This window comes from Phoca vitulina, unplaced genomic scaffold, assembly GCF_004348235.1.
Source record: "Phoca vitulina isolate PV1807 unplaced genomic scaffold, GSC_HSeal_1.0 scaffold29, whole genome shotgun sequence".
In the NCBI taxonomy this organism is placed as follows: Eukaryota; Metazoa; Chordata; class Mammalia; order Carnivora; family Phocidae; genus Phoca; species Phoca vitulina.
The window spans coordinates 21,365,279-21,387,879 of NW_022589732.1; the positions used below are offsets into that span (position 1 = coordinate 21,365,279).

The following is a 22,601-nucleotide window of genomic DNA, read 5'->3' on the forward strand; positions in this document are numbered from 1 at the left end:
GATCTGTCCATTTCAGTGAGGGGGGTGTTAAAGTCCCCCACTATTATTGTATTGTTGTCGATGTGTTTCTTTGCTTTTGTTATTAATTGCCTTATATAATTGGCTGCTCCCATGTTAGGGGCATAGATATTTACAATTGTTAGATCTTCTTGTTGGATAGACCCTTTAAGTATGATATAGTGTCCTTCCTCATCTCTTATTACAGTCTTTGGTTTAAAATCTAATTTGTCTGATATAAGGATTGCCACCCCAGCTTTCTTTTGGTGTCCATTAGCATGGTAAATGGTTTTCCACCCCCTCACTTTCAATCTGGGGGTGTCTTTGGGTCTAAAATGAGTCTCTTGCAGACAGCATATCGATGGGTCTTGTTTTTTAATCCAATCTGATAGCCTGTGTCTTTTGATTGGGGCATTTAGCCCATTTACATTCAGGGTAACTATTGAAAGATAGGAGTTCAGTGCCATTGTATTGCCTGTAAAGTGACTGTTACTGTATATTGTTTGTGTTCCTTTCTGGTCTATGTTGCTTTTAGGCTCTCTCTTTGCTTAGAGGACCCCTTTCAATATTTGTTGTAGGGCTGGTTTCGTGTTTGCAAATTCCTTTAGTTTTTGTTTGTCCTGGAAGCTTTTGATCTCTCCTTCAATTTTCAATGACAGCCTAGCTGGATATAGTATTCTTGGCTGCATATTTTTCTCATTTAGTGCTCTGAATATGTCCTGCCAGTCCTTTCTGGCCTGCCAGGTCTCTGTGGATAAGTCTGTTGCCAATCTAATGTTTCTACCATTGTAGGTTACAGATCTCTTCTCCCGAGCTGCTTTCAGGATTTTCTCTTTGTCTCTGAGACTCGTAAGTTTTACTATTAGATGTCGGGGTGTTGACCTATTTTTATTGATTTTGAGAGGGGTTCTCTGTGCCTCCTGGATTTTGATGCCTGTTTCCTTCCCCAAATTAGGGAAGTTCTCTGCTATAATTTGCTCCATTATACCTTCTGCACCTCTCTCTCTTTCTTCTTCTTCTGGGATCCCAATTATTCTAATGTTGTTTCGTCTTATGGTATCGTTTATCTCTCGAATTCTGCCCTCGTGATCCAGTAGTTGTTTATCTCTCTTTTTCTCAGCTTCTTTATTTTCCATCATTTGGTCTTCTATCTCACTGATTCTTTCTTCTGCCTCATTTATCCTAGCAGTTAGCGCCCCCATATTTGATTGCACCTCATTGATAGCCTTTTTGATTTCTACTTGGTTCGATTTTAGTTCTTTTACTTCTCCAGAAAGGGTTTCTCTAATAACTTCCATGTTTTTTTCAAGCCCAGCTAGTATCTTTAAAGTGATGATTCTGAACTCTAGATCTGACATCGTACTAATGTCCGTATTGAGTAGGTCCCTGGCAGTCGGTACTACCTCTTGTTCTTTTTGTTGAGGTGATTTTTTCCGTCTTGTCATTTTGTGCAGAGGAGAATAGATTAATGAGAGAACAAAATGCTAGCAGGGTAACAACGTCCCCAGAAAATATACTCTAAACAAATCAGAAAAGACCTGAAGCAGTGGGAAAAGAAAGGGAAAGAGAGAAAAAAGAAAAGGAAAGAAAAAAAGAAAAAAGAAAAAGATAAAGATAAAAACAAACAAAAGCAGAACAAAACAAAACAAAACAAAAACAGAATGTGATCAAATATGATCAGGCTGGATTATAGATCAGTGCCACACACTAGATTTTGGGTGTATTTTGGTCTGTTAAAAGAAAGTCCCTCCCAAAATTTTAAAGAAAGAAAAACTTATATATGTACAAAAATAAGGGTTGATATGATGAAGGGATGGAATATGACTGTAAAGATGGAAATTATAAAAAATTTTAAAAAAGGATTTGATAAGTTGTTTGAAAAAAGAAAGAAGAGGATTAAAAAAAAAAGAAAGAAAGAAAAAAGGGAGAGAATGTGATCAGGCAGGGGAGTAGAAAAAAACCATACACTAGAGATTTAGAGTATATTTTGATCTGTTAGAAGAAACTATCTCAAGATTTTAAAGAGAGAACAACTTATATATATATGCCAAAAATACGGGTAACTACTATGAAGGGATAGAATATGACTTTAAAAATGAAAAATAAAAATGTTTTTTTTTAAAAAAGGGATTGATAAGATGTTGGTTGAAAAAGGGAAAAAGAAAAATTCAAAAAAAAAGAAAAAAGGAAAAAAGAAAAAAAGTTAAAAAAAATAATTAACTTTGAAAGACTAAAGAATCATGGTAAAAAAGCCATGAATTCTATGTGCAGTGTTCCCCTAGCGCTGGAGTTCTGCCGTTCTCATTGATCGGTAAACTTGGTCTTGGCTGGCTGTTCTCGCTGATCTTCTGGGGGAGGGGCCTGTTGCCGTGGTTCCCAAATGTCTTTGCCGGAGGCAAAATTGCCCCGCCCTTGCCGGTCCGGGCTAAGTAATCTGCTCGGGTTTGCTCTCCGGAGCTTTTGTTCCCTGCAAGCTTTCCGTACAGCTTTGGAGGCGGAGAGTGAAAATGGCAGCCTCCCAGTCTCCGCCCCAGAGGAGCCGAGAACTCGGGGTCCCGCTCCTCAGCGAGCCCCCAGAGAAAAGCAGTCAGTCACTCCCGTCTCCCCGGTCTCCGGCCGCACTCTGCGCTCACCCGGCCTGTGACCGCGCCTTTCTATCTGGCACCCGACCCCGGGTGGAGTCTCCAAACCCAGCAGATCCCCGCGGTGCACTCCCGCACCTCTCCTCCCGGGGGAAGAAGGTGAGTCTCCCCGGATCTGCCGCTTGTTGGGTCCCTGCTGGAGGAGCAGTGGCCCGACTGTGCCGCGGATCACGGTTTATGACAACCCCGAGTTGAGAGCCCGCGTCTCGGCTCCGTCTCTGCAGCCGGCTTCCCTGCTCCGATACCTGGGAGCTCTGCCGCACTCAGGCACCCCCGGTCTTTCTGTGATCCCGAGGGTCCTGAGACCACACTGTCCCGCGAGGGTTCCACCCCCCACTTCGCCACCAGAGTGACGTCCCTCAGCGGAGCAGACTCTAAAAGTTCTGATTTTGTGCTCCGCGGCTCTATCACTTGCCAGAAGCGGCCGTCGGAGGCCCCTCCCCCGCCGTCTATCCTCCCGAATATCGCCTCGGATTCACTTCTCCGCACGTCCTACCTTCCAGAAAGTGGTCGCTTTTCTGTTCAGAGAGTTGTTGCTCTTCTTTTCTTTGATCTCCTGTTGAGTTTGTAGGTGTTCAGAATGGTTTGATCCCTATCCAGCTGAATTCCTGAGACCAGACGAAATCCAGGTCTCCTACTCCTCCGCCATCTTGCTCCGCCCCCGAGGAAGATCCCATTTAATGGGCAAGAGCTCTGAGATACAATTTGTCTGCATGCTGCTGAATTGAGTTTACATCTTTGCAAACAGGATGTTTCCTGCAAAAGTGCTTGTGTATGTACATTCAGAATGCTCCTGTGTTCATGGTTTAAAGTATTGGGTTAGAAATCTCACCAAGCAATAAAATAGCATTAGCTATCCATAGATGGGCAATCCTATTATATATCGATACAAGGATACATTTTAATAAGTATAGATAGAAGTTAAAGCAGAAGAATTGAGGAAGCATTTGGTTCCCTCAGGGATAATGGGCAGTGTAATCATTCTTTTGCACCAAGCAAATAAATTAGAAGTCTTTTTTTGCATCACAATGGACAGAATTCACATTTTTATTTCTCCCAAAAGTGTTGGCTGCTTGATTCCAAACTGAGTCAATGTAACATATCTTTTTACATCATTTCCTATTTTTGAAAAATATTTAAAATTGAGCCAAGAGGCAAGTATATGTAATGTTAGCTGATGCTTTAGTGGGATATATCTTTAAATAGAAGCCTTCTCTTCCATTGCCATTAAAAACCAAATTTTAGGACTGAGCTCTAGAAGTAAGTGAATAATCAATTCCTGTTGATGGAGCAGAGGAAACAATAAATTTTGGTCAATATTACTGTTTCTCTCTTTTCTGTCTTTGATAATTAATTACCATTATGTATGATACTCTCTAAGCCGAAGAAAAGATTAGTAGAAGTCTTGAATATATTCCAAGTACATCTTCTAAGTAACTAATGGAGTAGAACACTGTGGTCTTGATAAAAGTTTGAGAACTTGAGAGGGCAGGAGATGCCTCATAGTGGAGGTGGGATCAATCTGTGTCTTGAGAGGAGTCCTCTAGAGAGGAGGGGGGGGACATGGGGGAAAAAGCGGGTAGAGAAGGGACAGCAAAGCATTCCAGAAGCAATTTGACTAAATTTGAATTGTAGGAACTATCAAGAAAATTGAATTGAGGCAGATTCTAAAGGACTTTGATTGCTGTGATGAGGAATTAGACTTTAGAACATTTGAAGGATTTTTCAGCAAGGGTGTGACTTGATGGCAGTGGGTTTGGGAAAGTGAATATAGGGTGGGGGGGGAAGGAAGGTTATCTAAGAAATTAGAGGGCCTTAATTTTGAATATTGGAAGATAAATGAGCAAGAGAATATAAAAGGTGGATGAGCAAGACTACATAGATGACTGAGTAGGTAGAGGCCCCCCCAAACTTAACCACAGTCCTCATCTTGCAAGAGCCCAGCTGTTTTCCCTGTTCATCATCTCTGCTTCTCAGTAGCTCATGCAATTTTAAAGCAAGAAGAAATAATAAAATAATGATGAAGCAGATGCACTCTGTAAGTGCACCCTGGGATGAATAAATTATAGAAAGTGCACTGCAGTAGGAAAGAAGGAAAGGAATTATTGAAAGAAAATGGGCCTGTGATTTTCTCATTGAGTTCAAACTCAGCCCTTCTCAGTACAAAGGAAGTAGGTCCTCTTGGTCTGGAGGCCTGAACAGGGCCTTGGGAACTTGTGGTACAGAGATGTCAGAAGGGACAGGCGGACAATGGCTGGTCTCCATGCCTCTCTAGTTCAGGCTCTCTACTTGCCTCTGAATATTCTCTCTACCATAAAGCACTCCCCTCTGCAAGAAAATTTCTGTCATTTCTCCTACTTAAAAACCTTTGATAACCCTCCTCTGTCTCCTATAGTTGAATTATCTCCTTTTTATGGCATTTAGGGCTCTTTGCCACATGCAGCCCTCTCCAGCCCTGGGGCTGAGTCTCACCCAGCTCAGAGACTTGCTGCTCTCAAAAGGACCATGTACATGTAGTTTCTTCTGTTCTCTGTCCTTCCTCTTCTCATCAGCTGGTCACCCTTGACAGAGTACTAGCTCAAGCATCTTCCCATGATGCCTTCTTTGATCCTCTCTTCTCTAATACCAGTTATACCACTCTAGCTCATACTTATGGTGCTAATGCTGTCTAGCAGGTGCTATTCAAAATATTTAACAAATACTTACTTTGCTTCACTATTGGCTGACCGGTCCTCCCGTGTCATGCTACTTTGCATTGAATGTGTTTCTATCACTGTCCAAATGTTCCTGTATGGGTGCCTGTGCAGGTCCGTGCACCCTTCCAAATCATGAGAGTCCTAAAGGCAGGCATCTCTGCTCTTACGTCTGGAAAATAGAAATGATCACAACTATAATAACAACTTCTATTTATGAATACTAACTTTGTTTTAGTCATGGTCCTGTCAGACGTATGTTTCCTCAAACTTCTAGAACAACCTTCTGAGACAGGTACTACTATTATCTCCAACTACTTGTAACATGGGGTAATGATAGTGACTACCACATAGGGTCAATTTGATAGGGTGAATTTCAATTTAAATTTAAATAGGGTGAAAATTAAATAATATAGAATTAGAAATGTAAAACATTTAGCACCTGAGAAGTTTCCAAAAATATTAGCTACTATTAATCATTCAAGGGATGTTAGTAATACATATCTGTGATGGTGTGCAGTCACTCAGGATTCAATGTGCCCATGTTTGAATCCTAGCAGCCCTTTATTTTCAGGTGTCTTCTTTTTATTGATTTTTCCTCACAATAAGATGCCCTTTCAACACTTTGGTAAAACCCCTAAAATCTGATCAATGCATATTCACCCTGGATTTGTGAAAGAAGTAAATATTTTGGCCCTGAAAAGAAAGTAAGTGCACCTGACTCAGAGAATAATGGGTGATGGGCCTGAGACTTATTCTTGGATATCCCAGAGAACCAAACACTTGGGGCCCTATGACTTCATGTTAAAGAAACACAGGTAGAATCAATTTAGCATTCCTGCTGACAAGCTTCCATCTCAGTAAGTAAGCCATCATGCCCTCTGGAGCAGCCATCTTGGGTCAGTTGACACATTTGGCCTCATTAACCACTTTGGATTCATCTTAAGACTTTCTTATTTATAGTCTTCCTAAGGCTTAATGGGCTTCAAAATGTACTTTGCCCTGGTTCACATTGAGTCTTACCAAGCTCTGTGCTTTTACTCAGCAGGCTGCAAGCTTTTATATTTTTCTCTACAAGGCAAGGAGAGCCTTGCAGCTGCTCCTGGATGCCCAATTAACATTTCCATGTCACTTTACTCCTGTTTGTAATTATTCTTTATGCCATCTTTGTTTCCTCGACCACCAGGAATAGATCGAATCATTTCAGTATTCTGATTTAGCTCTTCTGTATGTTCCGAGATTATCAGATTTAAATTATTCATAATAGAAATCTGTTCTTTTAGTAGATTCCTGTGATTCTGTTTTTGTTGCTGTTGTTTTGTTGTTGTTGTTGTTGTTGTTGTTGTTGTTGTTGTCAGAAGTAGAAAGTGGACTAAATCCTGAAGAGTAGTCATAGTTTGGAAAGACAGAGAAGGGGTGCTGCAGGCAGGGGAGTTTTGAAAGCAAAGATAAGAAGGCAGGAATCCGGTTGGGTGTTGGTGTATGCTTATGGATGTGTGTGGGGTGGAGGGTTAACTGTTGGGTTCAAGGATTAATATCAGGGTAAGGAGGGGGAATAAGAATGGGTCTAGAGAGCAAGTCTCCACAGCTTTGATTCATCTCACCAACCATTTAGCAAACAATGTTACCTCCCCAAGTCTCATCTTTTTTATGCCGCTACTCTGGATTTTTCAAAGAGTCTTCAGTGCCTTCAGCTAAATTTCAAATTATTTCTCTGGCCATTTGCAACTCTGTAGAGTCCAGCACAAGTGATTTTTCTAAACTAATCTTTAGTCATTCTTTTCCTACCATGCACCTCACATTTCAGCCACACCCGACAACAATGTGAACTCACCATTGAACTCACCATGCATAGTCATCTCTCAAATCACCACCCACGTATGTTCCTCCTCTGATCTTCTACGTCTTGAGTGCACTTATGGACTCCTACACAGTATTTAAGATACAGGAGTCTATATATTTCCCCAGGCATAATTATTCACTCCCCCACATGTGCATCCAGTGTCCTTGAACATATTTATATTTTAGCACTTATTGCACATTTTATAGTTATGTACATGTATGTCTAACTTGTCACCTAGACTTGAAATCAGTGAAGTAATATTCATCCATGGTCCTCTTAAAGTTTCTCATGGTGCTTGGTAGGATGTAGTTGCTCAGTCAATATCTGCCAAAGTGCTTTGAATGGAGAATCACTGCAATCTTTATTCTAGGAAATCCTGAGAGTTGGTGGTATAATCAGACTAGTTATTGTTTAAGTAATGTTTTCTACTGGAGATTTTTCTTTAATCAGTCTTCAAAAATTTTTGGTTAACAAATATTTTTTGAAGATCCTTAGGGCCAAAATTATTTATAGAAAATCACTTCTGTGGTCGTTGGTCATTCACTTAGAAAGGATTCACTGAATGCTTCCAATTAATGAGCTAATTTCAGTTTCCTGAATCACAATAATATTTATTTCCCAAGAAATAAATAAATTTCTGCATATAAATTAGAATTTTATTAAGTAGCAGGTTTATAAATCAAGTGATTTAGAATGGCATTCACTTAGAACTAATCCATAAGTCTTTTTTAGTGAGAAATGAAAACATAGCCTCAACAATTTTAGATGTAATTTCCATACACTTTTTGTTATTGGATATTATAGATTGATTTCTGCTCCTGATAGACTTTGAAGTTGTTTAAGCATATAAAAACCCCATGTAATTTTCCACAGATAAACAGAGAGCAAGAGCCCCCTAAATACAATACTCTAATTTGTGTGTCTGAATCCCTGATCTTTTAAAACACTCTCAGTTCTCCCTTCAGCAGAGAGAATGTTCATGATTTTTAAGAAGGAATCCAACCTGCTTTGGTATAATAAAATGCTGTATTTTTTAAAATAAGGAAAACATTAGGCGGCACCTTATAATATTCTTGATCAAACCTCATCAAATGTTGGTGATTTCATACGGTTCACCATCATATTTACAGCTTGATTCTTTGGGAGGAAAACAAAGGAAGTAAAAATAAAATCTTCAAGTAATTTCAAGTGACACCTGAGAAAGAACTATCATGTGGATGCTGCTATGTCTGTAGGTATGTAATATGTTCATAAAAACAATTGCAACCTGGTAAAACAAGAATTGTTCTGCACTATGTACACCATGGCAGAATAAATTTAGGCTGGTTTTCATTAATCAGTTAATGCACATAAGTCTGATCCCATTTGGAACGCTTAAGAAACTCAACTACCATTAGAACTATTAGTGACAAGTGTGACAGTCCAGCAGGTGCTCAGGAATTGTAAGCCAAGCTTAGCGGAGCACTTGTAGGAGTCACCATAGGTTATGCTTCAGTAACAAAAAAGCTCCCCACCAGTCACAGCAGCCTAACACAAGTAACATTTAAGTTTTGCTGATCATTTTCATGTGGGTTGAGTGATACTCCAGGGCAGATATTGGAAGAGAATATTGGAGGGTCTCTGCCGGTTTTCACTGTGTCAAGCTGAAGTAACATATGTCACTCTAGTTTACATTTCATTGGCTGGAACTATGGTCTGATTTAATTGGAAGGGAAAAGAGAAGGACAATGAGTGAAGAAAGGAGAGCAAAATCAGATATGGGTGAGACCCAGACATCTCTACCAAAGACTATGGTAGACTGTACAGTTTATTTAATACTTCTTCATACTTGCTTGTCAACATTTTCCCATGGTACCTTGCCAGCCGGGACAAATAAAGATGAAAGCCTACAACCCAAGAAGTTGCCCTATATTGAAACCGTTTAATAATGACCAATTGTTTTCCTGTTACTCTTGCCACATGAAGCATTAGTCCACATAATAAACAGGATTTTGCCCCATTAGTTGTGTTCATTTGCATAACTCAACTCTGTCTATTTGAGCAGAATGGTCTACCGTGTCAGACAGGAAGTATCAGCTATACAGTAGAATGGCCCCAAATAAAGCATGTACATGGGAATAGAGTTTCTTATATTTAGAGTAAATTTAGATTTCAGTAGTGTTTTATTTGATTTAATATTGGTCGCATATTTTTTTTTCATTTTGTGGGAACGTTAGGGATCTTAACTCCAGAATCAGTTGGTGTCCATTCTCTCTCTGCTTGGATGGGTGAGTATTGCCTCCCCATCCACTCCCCCATCACATGAGCTTCATAAATCGACAATGTGCCAATAGAGAAGGGAGTGGAACTAGTTTACATGTCCTTCCCTAACAGAAATGTGACTATCAGGAATATCAGAGAAAGCATCAACTATAGATTGTAAAGCAGAAGTCACAGTTCTATTTATTCTGTCATAATATAAACTGAACAAACTTTCACTGATACACAAAAACAGAAAACTTCCAGAATTCATGCTCAAGGGAAACTGACAGCACAATCTGACTACCTTCATGTGGCCGATCTACTCTCCCAGTCTCACTGGACGGCCTGAAACGTTTCCATCATCTGAAACACAAATTTCTACTTTACCTTCAGAATTTTGTTATCTGCCCTATTTTATTATATTTCCTCTATTTATTTATTTGGGTATTTGAAAAATGATGTCAAAATAGAGCTCATCTCTTAAATCCCCATTGCAATCCTTTGGTGCCAATCTCTCCCCAAGAGTCCCTGCTCATTCATTCTCTTTCTTTTTGATGTATCTCTTTGCTGTACTCTTCTCCCTCTCCCCTCCACATCCCCCTTCGTCTTCTTTTTCTCCTTCCCCTTTTCTGGAACTGGCATATTATTCACCTGAATCAAAATTCCTGGGAATAAAAAGCATGATCAAATTAACTTAAAAGAAAAGAAAAAGAAAAAAAAAAAATAGCTGGTTTTTAAATAGCCCTCAATGAAAGTACAAGAATTTGAAGATATACAAACGTCCCCTGGTTTCCTACTCCACCCAACCTAGGAAAATAGCTTAATAATGCCAAGACCTATGTGAAGGGTTAGTGATGGGCTAGTGATGGGCTCCTGGGCCCTGATCCTAACTGTTGCCTTATGACCTTATTTCCATTGAAATACTATTTTCTTGTTCTGAAGTTAGATATTACCTTTATTTGGTTTTCTCTAGCTAGCGTCCCCTTCCCCCTGCATACTCACTTGTGAGTTCCAGATCCAAATCCTTGCTGCTGACAAGCTGCTGTATCTTACTGTAAATGTAGCCTCCATCTAGAGTTATGAGACCAAGTCTCGTATTTTGGGGTATTAAGACCAGGCCAGAGATGTAAGTGGACACACAACAGGATCTCAATAAATCTCTTTGGGTTTTGTGGGAGACAACGATCTCTCCATTTTCTTCTTCTCTCTCCAGTACCTATTTCAAAATATGAATCCTCTTAAAAGATGAAATGGACAGTGTTCTCATAAAAAGTATCAAGAACTATTCCAAGTGCAATAATACATGCACTCTCCTATCAGTTCTCACACAAAGCTATCAAAGAAATATTATGATCCTTTTCTATGATGAGGAGCTGAAGTCTAGAGTATCAAGCCCCTTGCAAAGTAGGGATTCCACTTACCTGCACTCATGGCTCTTGCCCATGCACTGTAATACCTCCCCTAAAATAAGACTTATCTAGTACTTTACATTCCCTGGCTTATTATTCACCTGAATTAGAATTCCTGGGAACAAGAATCATTATCAACTTTAAAAAAACAGCACATATACTTAGTTCACATACACTTCTTCTAGTGATTATTAGGACAATGATTCTTTTTATTTTTACATTTTATGAGAGAATTGGATTATCAAGAATGGTATGACTTGACTACCATCTCCTGGTAAAAAGAAGACCTGGGTCTACACAATTGGACTTGCAGGCTTGTAGTTCTGCATTTTTAAAATTATATCACAACATATAGAATTGAGAGGAAAAAATATGTAGTACTTTGTGAGTCTGTGAGTCAGAGAGAGTTCCCTCACTGTCATATTCATATATATTTAAGATGGGTCTCTCATCTGACCTAGTAATTCATAATTATTTAGTACACCATCTAATTCTTTACCGTCAAGTGATTTCATTTCTGATATTTTAAGAAAATGAATAGAAAAATATGCACTAAAATGTAATTTCAGCCTGATATGTAAGACAAAAAGATTGACAAAACACAGAGGAACAATATTTGTAGAAAGGTCATATATAATAAGACATAGCAATTCAATGTACTAGTATGGAAAAAGCTGGATACAACTATATATGTGTGTATATGTACACATACACATGTATAATTTCTAAAATACAGTTTTAAAAACCTGTGACTAGATAAAAGGCCAGAAGAAAATTTGTCTACGTTTTAATAGTAATTACTCCTGGAGAAAAGGTTTTCCCATTTCTCTTTCTATTCTTCATTTTCCAAATTTCCTACTACAATGTTGCTTATCTTTATAGTGAGGAAACTACACTTTATTAAATGGATAGAATTTTTAATAAATATTTTTGTAAGTTCTCCAAAGCAGGTGTTTTCTGACCCTTCCTGGATCATATGGCCGCCATTTTATTTTATGTAGGAAATGACATCTCCGCTTATATCATTTTGAAGTGCCACATTATGCAATATAGGGAGTGGGGGGAGGCTCTCTCTTGGAGCCTTTACCTGCAAGCTTTCTCCAGAGCTTTTTTGAGTCAGCACCTCCATCTGTGGCCCAAGGTGAGAAACGATGTACTAAATCACCTTGACAGTTGTCTGTTTGCATTATATCATCAGCTCCTACCTTGTGTGCTGACACCACACTCCTCACATCTCTTATTTGGCTCTCCCAAGTGCAGGCATTCTCAGACAGAACAGAGAATCATCGCTTTGCTTAAGAAGACACATGAACGTTAGAGCTATCTTCCCAGAATTTCCAGGAAAGATTATTATTAATTTTTAATCAGGGATAGGGTTCCTAAGAAATAAGACCAAGCCTTACTTCTCCTTTGAATAATTTGATTGCTTGACTCGAAGCATTTTCCCCAGTAGACCATCACAGTGGCAAAAAATCCTTTACGCAGAGGAGTCATTGACAAATTCATAATAAGAATATACATATATATATATTTAAGATATATATCTAAGATTGTTATATCATCTGACCTTGTAATTCATAATCATTTAGCATGAATTAGTTTGAAAGGAAATTCAGGTGAATTAGGAACAGGATAACAGTGGGGAACACACCCAGAGGGATGAAGCACCCAGGGAAAAGTCATTTGGAAACAAACAAACAAACCTTCTTCTTTTACTGATCCCCATATTTCCTAGAGCTAGCCATGCTTAGACTCAAAAAATATCTATTCCTAATATTTGGCCAGCATTTTCTGGGGCTGTCCTAGCAACAGGCATTGTGTGGAATGCTAACAGTGAGGACAGAGCCAGACATATGCCACCTTATGGGAACTTTCAGCCAAGTGGGGAAAACAATGCCAAGAAGTAAGGAAAAGACCTGGAGCTTTGAAAGAATGTGCAGAGAAATGTATCCAACTTTGCCTGGGCAAGAGAAAACTAGCAAGCTGAGAGCCTTGGCTTTTTCTTAGCGAATTTTACCATTTTCAATTAAAATTGATAGTATGTACTTTCTGTCCAGTCTGACTGCTGATACATTGCAAATTAATTACTTAAAAGTCATTACCTATGATTGAATTGTGATGAATTCCCTCTATGTTATCTTTACATACCTTCTTCCATCAGCTGATCTTATTCTGCTTGTTTGTTTAACCTTCAGTGGTCATGGTCCAACTATCAAGTGCTGATTAAATGAGAAAATAAAAAACAATTCAGTGTTTTGAGTCTCCTATAAATTAATTCTATTTTTAAGGGACATCCAGTAAAATAGATGCTTATAATGACCAACTTTATTTTCTGTTGGATCCAATCAACATAAATGACAACACTAACACAATTTTAATATGATTACAGTTGTTGGATGACAAAGCAGGAAAAAGTCCAGAAAATTAAGCCAAAGCCTGCTTAAGAGAACCAGACTGGGAGAGGTTGTCAACTTGAAGAAAGATCATATAAAAAATTATGGAGAAGTCTGTGCTCCTGAAGTAATCTGGTTCTCATCCAGAAAACCCAGGCAGCTAGCCATCTTGTTATCGTGACCCCCAAGAAGTTCATTCATGAGCTCTCCCTCTTCAGAGAAGAGAGGATCATGCCTATTCATTTTCTACTAACAGAGCTGAGGGGTATATACAAACACCACACCCAATTTTATGTTAATACATTGTCTAAAATATTCAAACACTGGATGAATAAAATGTCATATTATCAACAAACTACAGAATTTATGGGCACTCCAACAGCAAGTGGAATATTGTCATTTTCAAAATGACTTGAATGAGTCTTAAATTGGTTTAGCAGCATAAATATGTGGGAATAGGTGGGGAGCAAAGAGAAGACCCTTGATGGTTGTAGGGGAAAGGGACCTTCAGACCTGATTTCAGATAGCTGTTAGTAATGTGTCACTCTGTGATTGGCCTGAGTTCCAGGGAACCATTGGTATCTGCCTTTTTGGATCAATGAACTGTGTCAGCCTAGTGGGTTGTAGGTGAAGTATGCCTGCCCTATCTTATGAAAGGCAGAGGACTGGCAAGGAGAATCCATCTGACATTGTAAGCAGCCAAATTAATCAAGAACAACCAATTTTTCAACTATACAGAACTGTATTTCCATAGCTGTTTTTAATAGCTTCAAGTACCCTGTATTTCCCCACAATTCCTACTTGTAATATAGCAGGTATGTAAGGAGAACCTCAAAATATTTAGATTCATAGCACAGCTGAACTTTTTTTTTTTTTTTTTTTTTACTTTGGAAACATTGTCTTTTATACCATTTGCACAATACCAGGATAAAGTCAGCTGCATAGATGTGATTTGCTCATTTGATCATGAAAAACAAAAAGGTGATGATGTTATCCTAAGACTGGTTAGTGTGAGAAGCGGTGCTTAAAAAAGCAGGAAGTGTACACAAGATGATATGATATCACATCTGGGAATCTAATAGTGAAAAATTGTACTCAGTAATATATGCTTTAAAAATCCAGAAAGTTTATGGGGTGCCTGAGTGGCACAGTTGGTTAAGCATCTGACTCAGTTTTGTCTCAGGTCAGGATCTCATGGTCATGAGATTGAGACCCATACTAGCTAGCTCTGCGCTCAGTGTGGAGTCTGCTCAAGATTCTCTCTCATTCTCCCTCTCCCTCCCCAAGCTCATGCATGTGCACTTGTACTCTTTCTCTCTCTCAAATAAATAAATAAATAATAAATAATCCTTAAAAAAATCCAGGTATTTTAAATAATGCCTTTGCAAATGTATAGTTTTAAAATTGTAAAAATGTGGGAAGATTTGCCATTTGCAACAACATGGATAGACCTAGAGAGTATTATGCTAAGTGAAATAAGATAGAGAAAGACAAACACCATATGATTTCACTTATATGTGGACTCTAAAAAACAAAACAAACAAATGAACAAACAAACAAATAGACTCTTAAATACAGAGAACAAAGTGGTGGTTGCTAGAGGGGCTGTGGGTGGGGGGATAGACAAAAGAGATAAAGAGGATTAATCAGAGGGTGCAAACTTCCAGTTATAAAATAAATAAGTTGTAGAGATAAAAAGTACCACATAGGGAATATAGTCAATAATATTGTAATTACGTTGTATGGCGATTACAGTTACCATGATAAGCAGTGAGTAATATGTGTATTGTTGAATCAATATGTTGTATACCTGAAATAAGTATAACATTGTATGTCAGTTATACTTCAATAATTTTTTAAATGTAGGAGGAAATAACATTTTCATTTATCTACATTATTTTGTCGAGACATAGTATAGTGATTAAGAAAATGGATCTTGGCATATCTGGCTGGCTCACATGGAAGGGCATGCAACTCTTGATCTCAAGGTCATGAGTGCAAGCCCCATATTGAGTGTAGAGCTTACTTTAAAAAAAAATTATAAAAATAAATAAATAATACAAATTTATCAAGAAAATGGGTTTGGGCATCAGACAGAGTCAGATTCAAGTCCTAGTTCTGCCTCATTCTTGTTCTGTTCCCTAACCAAACCTAAATCTCTCTGCACCTCAGTGTCCTCATGTATAAAATGGGAGATCATATGAATGAATGAATGAATGAATGAATACATAAATAAAGGATAATATAAATATCTAACTCATAGGATGGTTGTGAGGAACAAATGACAATGCATAGAAATTTCAAAGTAAGCAGGCAGTGTGTTAGCTATTAATACTATTTATAATAGTACTCAATAAATTGCTCCAAATTCTACTATATTCCTCAAACCCATTTGACTTGAAGACCTATATTCTTTATACCACAATTCCACTACATAATATTTAAATTTAAAAAAAATAACATGTTTGTTTCATAAACATTTCTGTCTATGGATGACTCACATGAACTTTGGACCATACAACCTTTGTAACAGCTTGTCTTACCAAGAGTATGTGGGTTTACCAAGGACAAATCAAATTTCCTGAAATATTACTGATCTATGAGCATCTGAACACAAGGGAAATAGAGAAAGCTTTATAGTAAGATCCTGAAAGTCATTAGGATAAACTTGTATTGAATGTGAAATAATTGTCTAGCCCAAGCAAGTCCCTATTATGTGCTCAGTCAATGCTTTTGGAAGGGAGGGAGGGAGGTAAGCAAGGAAGGAAGGAAGGAGGGAGGGAAGGAAAGGGAGGGAGTGAAGGGAGGGAGGGAAAGAGGGAAGGAAGGAAGGAAGGGAGGAAGGAAGGAAGGAAGGAAGGAGGGAGGAAAGGAAAGGGAGGGAGGGAAGGGAGGGAGGTAAGCAAGGAAGGAAGAAAGGAGGGAGGGAAGGAAAAGGAGGGAGTGAAGGGAGGGAGGGAAAGAGGGAAGGAAGGGAGGAAAGGGAGGAAGGAAGGAAGGAAGGAGGGAGGGAAGGAAAGGGAGGGAGGGAAGGGAGAGAGGGAAGAAGGAAGGAAGGAGGGAGGGAAGGAAAGGGAGGGAGGGAAGGGAGGGAGGGAAGAAGGAAGGAAGGGAGGGAGGGAAGAAGGAAGGGAGGGAGGGAGGAAGGAAGGAAGGAAGGAAGGAAGGAAGGAAGGAAGGAAACAGAAGCAGTCAGAAAGGTACAATCAAGAAATGAATTAATTATAAAGCTGGGGGCCGTCTTGCTCAGGTTGTTTCAAGGCTCTCCTCAATCTAGTTTCAGCCAAAAAATAATCTTCATCCTTCCACTTTGCCACAAATTGGAGCCACATCCTTACTTCATTGTCAAGCTAGATTTAAGACATTGTCCTTCCTTTCTAACCTCTTATACAATTCCGTTTTTGAAAATCTGTCCTTCCTCTAATACTTAGCTCAGGAAATTGCATCCATCCCTAATATTCCTGGGTAGATGCCCAACTCCCTGAAGTTGAAGGTGTTTCTCTGTTTACTTATTTTATCCTTTTGTATTTAATGCTTTATATGTGCCTTCTCCGCAATCCTTATGGCCCCAATAAGAAGGCACCATTCATGTATTATTCTTCCCCAACACACAATACTATACAAATGAATATTTGCTGATTTTTAAAACACTTATTCATATTTTTATGGATATGTGTATGTGTGTGTGTGTGGCGCTATTTGAATTACATGGCATGGTTTCTAATAAATACATTAGGAGTACATAGCTTGCTCCATTCCTCAATTCAAATACAAAGGACAGTACAGGAGATGAAAGGTATACATGGTGAAGCAGGATAACTCCATCATGCTTTGTTCATTGTCAAGAAATTCAGCAGGGTAGGTACAATTAGGGATATGGTATTTCACCTGTGGAGGCCCAGCTGGCTACAGCCCACATGAAGCTGCTTTCAGCACTTGACAGACATTGCAAGTGAAAATCATTTTGATCAAAGTTCCAAGTTAGATCACACACTGAAAATTGATTCATCTAGGTTATACCTTAGACTGAGAAATATATTGGAAGTTTTCTACCTGAGAAAACCAGCTTGAAAATCATATAGTGCTTGTCACTCTGGGAGACTTGGATATATGAAAAGAGTTTGATGTGGAAGTTTGGAAAGTACCTATACTAAACTGAACTATTGCCAAGATTATTAATGCGTCACTTTGATGAGCCAAGCATTTCCATTTTTCCCAGAGGGGAGGATGTCTCAGATAGTCTGAGGTTGAGAGAGGGCACAGCTTTTTATTTTAAGAATAAAGAATTTCAACTTGAAGAAAAGAATCACAGTGAGGTTTTGACAGAACCTGTTGGGAAGTGGAAGCAAGCAGGATGTTTTATAAATGTTGGTATTACAATCAGATCACTTTGGGTAGGTGCCTTCTGATCATTTAATTAGTATAATGTCAGCTGGGCTTGACAACCATTTCTTTTTTTATAAACCATCTGTTTTGTCATAAAAATTTCTTTATAAGCCATATGCAGGGCCGAGCATTTGTTCTTTCTTTTGACATTATCTTCTGTGTTCTTTGTTTCTACATCCTGCATCCTGAAAGGTAGTTTTAAGCTGTCTAGGAAGGATGCAGGGAGTGCAGCAGAATAAAGAAATGTTTGGCAAATTTTTTAAAAAATCACTTGATTGAAGACACAATTGTAGGATTAGTGATCTCAGACATTGAAGAACACATTGTCTTCAGTCCTTCTAATGAAAAAGCACTTCTGTGTCCAAAAATGGTGAGCCTTGGATCAAGTTGCCTTCTGAGCCTCAATTTTCCTATTTAATAAATGAGAGTAATAAAAATGGAAGATTGTGTAAGGAGCTAAATTAAATGAAATACAAAAGGACAACATAGGAGAAACAATATGTTGTCGTAAATGACACATTAAAAGTGAAAGTATTTTATAAACTACAAAAGAAATAACAGTTGTAACAGTTGGATACATTTCAATCATTGGGACAAACAGTTATTAGCCACTAGAAAGAAGGCTAATATGAGTCATTTAATAATTCTTTTTCTACTATTGGTGACTTACTAAATGTTTCTTCCTTAGTAGGTTCTCTCTACATATCTGTAAGTATAATCAGTCTTTTGCAAGCTAGTGAAGTTAATGACCATGACATAACTATTCAGGATTTTTTTTTTTCCTTCACCTTAAACTTTAACCAAAATGCACAGCACAAATCTGTCTCACTTCAGCTCCAACTTGATCAGAATACACGGCTCTACTTGAGCCCCTATTGAGATCCCAAGAGTCTGGCTACATATTAATAGGTCAAAAATAATCAAAAGATCAAGAGCATCAATATCAGTTCAGGAGTGTATGGATAGAGCCTTATGATCAAGCAATGAGCACCAGTTATAAGCACAATTGAATGCTCTTAAGGCATTTCAATAAAGTGTATTGATTGATGAAAATTTTCAAAAGCATGTGAAACACATAAGGAAAATATAGCAACCTTTTTTAGACTGTGAATTTCTTGGTAGTAATAGTAGCAGTGTTGATGTTATTTGTTTATATTTACACAGCACCTTATATTATTCTAAATGCCGCTTTTTTTTTTTAAGATTTTATCTATTTATTTGAGAGAGAGAAGCACGAGCACAGTGAAGGGCAGGGGGAGAAGCAGACTTCCCGCTGAGCAGGGAGCCCGTTGTGGGACTCGATCCCCAGACTCTGGGATCATGACCTGAGCTGAACGCTGACACCTAGCCACCCAGGTGCCCTATTCTAAATGCCTTAAAACATATAGCTCACAACAAGCTTTAGTTCCACTTCATTCCCATCCCAATTTTCAGATATTAAGCTTGAAAACTATGGCAGAAAACAACTCAAGATTCATATTTGCCTACACATTTTGAGTGTCTACTACCTGCAGAACTTTCTCATTCCTTTTATCATGTAATATTTCAACCTCCAGGAATGTGCCATTTTTGTCATTTTTAGACATAGTAAGCTGAGGCTCAGGAACTTGGTCAGTCTTAAAACAAGATTAGTGATAGAGCTAGGATTTGAACCCCAGAGTTCTGACCTTTTGGGAAGCATGGTTCCTGGCCATGATCACAGCCTGAGTTACTCTGTGAGGCTGATCCTGGCTGTGAGGAGGGAGAGGAAAAGGAAACAAGCTATAGGACAGAAAGCAGTGCAGTGTAAATATGTAAATATGCTGAGAGGGTCATCCTGCAGTTGCCAAGCTATGACGTATTTCATCTGATAAAAGTTAATGAATACTTAGCAGATTGTCCCGTGGATTCCAGTATCCTAATCCTTGAAGAACCCTTCCTAAAAAAAATCATGCCTCTAGTATGAACTTGATAAATTCTCTGCATTCATATTCTTTTGGATACCCTTAGCACTCCTCATACCCAGTGCAGTGGGAGGGCAGTTTGATTTCTTTGCATGAGGTTCCTCATTCCAGAGAAATACTCCTAACCAGGGGTGTTGTCTCCTTGAATGACTTCAACATCCTTTCAGTTGCTCAGGCAAAAAGCCTTGGCTGCATCCATGATTCCTCTCTTTCTCTCACACTCCTTATCCAACGGCAAGAAATTTGTTAGACCCCATCTGGAACTACACGGAAATCCTACCATTTCTCCCCACCACAACCACTACAAATTTCTATGATTTATATGTAATGTGCCCTAAATGAACACCAAGCCTTTATTCATACAAAATTCTATCCCAAAAGAATCCTTTATCCTACCTTTGCAGAATTGAGTTTTTCTAATTTCATGTCGTATAAAATAAAATAAAAAAAATAAAAAATATCCCTATGAAATTTCAACTTCTATCTTTTGATCCTTCCTTTCAGACTCTGAGCTTCTGAGAATATGTTTGAACTTTGAGAAGTGTATTGTCCATCATGTTAGCTCTTTTTCAAATTGCTTTCATGTCATCCTCCCAAAAAAAACCCCACATATCATCCAGTCTTTATTCCAACCACTAATATAAATGTTGTGAAGGACAAGTACAAGGGCTAAGGCTACAGCGTGCTGCTCTAGGCTTCTGTCCAACCCGATATTAGTCAGCACTTTAGAGGGACAGTTGATGGTTATACTAACTATAAATCTATAAATCCAGACTGTATCATATCCCTCTATCTTGCCCACAAGGACATCATATGCTCTGCTAAAAATCAAGAAGCACTCTATCTATGTCATTTCTTCTAGTCTGCCAGTCTACTAATGCTACCAAAGGAGAAAATTGTATTAGATTGGCTTGTCTTATTATTCTAATCCATGAGGGAACGTTGTAATAAATCTTTGAAGTTTTAATATATGGCATTCCTGGTTTTATTTATGCATGTCTGTTTTCATCTTTTTGAATTAAGAATACTTGACCACCTCCAGTCTATTGGCAGCTCCATCATCTTCCAAGATTTTGCAAATGTTACTTCATAATTATTTTCAGTGGTATTTACAACTTGTTCATTCATAAAATATCACTCATCCAAACATTTTTAAATACTGGTGCTTGAGGCCTGACTCAACTCATAATTCAACTAAATAGTTGCTGAAAATCTTCCTTATAAAAGAATTTGCTCAGAATATTACATTCAGAAGGCAGGTTGACCACATGCATCTATCTTGTGCCCATCCCACCCAAGTCACTGAATGATAGAAATAATGCAAAATGAGAATAAGTTGATAATAGTGCTATCATAAATAAGTAGAGGTGCCAGTCTTTGAACAGAAACTTGTGAAAATCAAATACATATTGAATTAGTTTGTTGGAAAAACAAGAATGGAGGAAACCATCATTGACATAGAGGAGAAAAGTAGAGGAAAGGGAGAGGCAGGTTCTGTGGTATTTAAATATCATGATCAATAAATACATAAAAAGCCCTTTGGGCTAGTGCTTCTGAAGCTTTGCATGTACTTGAATCACCTGGGGAACTTGTTCAAATGCAGAGTCTGATTAGAGGAGGGGTGATGGTGGCCAGGAGTTTGCCTTTCATGCCAGACAATGTTGATGCTGCTGGTTCTTAGACTTTGCTTTGAGTAGGAAGGGTCTTGATCTGAGGCTCTTTGGAGTGCCCAGCAGTCTGTTTTAACAAGTCCTCCAGTGGATTCTGATATAAGCTCAAGTGTAAGACCCACCATTAGGTAACTGAACAGGTACATTTAGTTCCACTGGTTTATTACCCTCCTTTTTCCTACACTTCCATTCCCTCCTCTGTTCCAAGTTATAAACTCCACAAGTGTTTTCTCCCAAGATTAAAACCTTACCTAACTCTACTCTTAGATGGAATTAATCAGTGCTGCTGAGGAGGGTCTACAGTGTTGATTTGTTTTCTGAGGGAGAACAAAGCAGACTTGGAGATAACTTTAAGCTCTACAATCTACTTGAAAAGTGAACAAAAGAAAAGTCAACTCTACCCAGTGAGAAAATCTATCCAACTGATCCATCCCAGGTCGAAGCATTTCTTATTTTGGTATTTGCATGGAGGGTCCCTTGCTTGTGAAATTCACCTTTCCTAAAATTAAGCTGCCATCTGGCATCCAAACGACCATTTATATGGAGCCTGTGTCTAGTTTTGCTCCTGGTTTTTTTGTTTTTTTTTTAAGGACTACCCCAGGGCAACCATAGAAGCCAACCATATATTCAAATACTTGAATGTTATTATTCAAGCTAAAAGTAAAATATTAATTCACCTACCTTGATAATAATCTGGAATGCTAGGTTCATATTTAGAATTTTGGACTCTTTGGAGTTCCACATGTGAACATAGAGTCACAAGGACAATCTGTACCTGGTCCTCAAGGTCTTCACCCCGACCCTGAACAACCACTCACTCTCCTCCTTTTCTTTCTTCTTTCTTTCTTTCTTTCTTTCTTTTTCTTTCTTTCTTTCTTTCATTCTTTCTTTCTTTCTTTCTTTTTCTTCTTTCTTTCTTTCTCTTTCTTTCTTTCTTTTTCTTCTTTCTTTCTTTCTCTTTCTTTCTTTCTTTCTTTCTTTCTTTCTTTCTTTCTTTCTTTCTTTCTTTCTTTCTTTCTTTCTTTCTTTCTTCCTTCCTTCCTTCCTTCCTTCCTTCCTTCCTTCCTTCCTTTCTTTCTTTCTTTCTTTCTTTCTCTTTCTTTCTTTCTCAGTCTATAGCTATTGATCTCAGCATTCCACAAGTAGGTGCATCTTAGGGATTCCAGACAATCTTTTCAGCTATAGTGCCTCCTTAGAATAGCGATGTTAAGTACTGCCAGTAGACAGTTAAGACAACAGAAAGCTTGCCTCCCTCCAAATGACATATTAAAATCTCCAGGAGGACATGTGAAATTTGAAAAGTTTTTAAGATGATTGTCCAGTTAACGTTTTTGGTTTTTAAATCATTTTATATAGTTTCCATGCCCTTCTTGATTATGTCTCC

The 22,601-nt window shown here is 38.4% G+C and overlaps 1 protein-coding gene across 1 annotated transcript in view; it reads left to right on the forward strand.

Moving 5' to 3' along the window:
• The window catches only part of NRG3 (neuregulin 3), a 1,018,029-nt gene that overhangs the window by 740,708 nt on the left and 254,720 nt on the right, over window positions 1-22,601 (forward strand).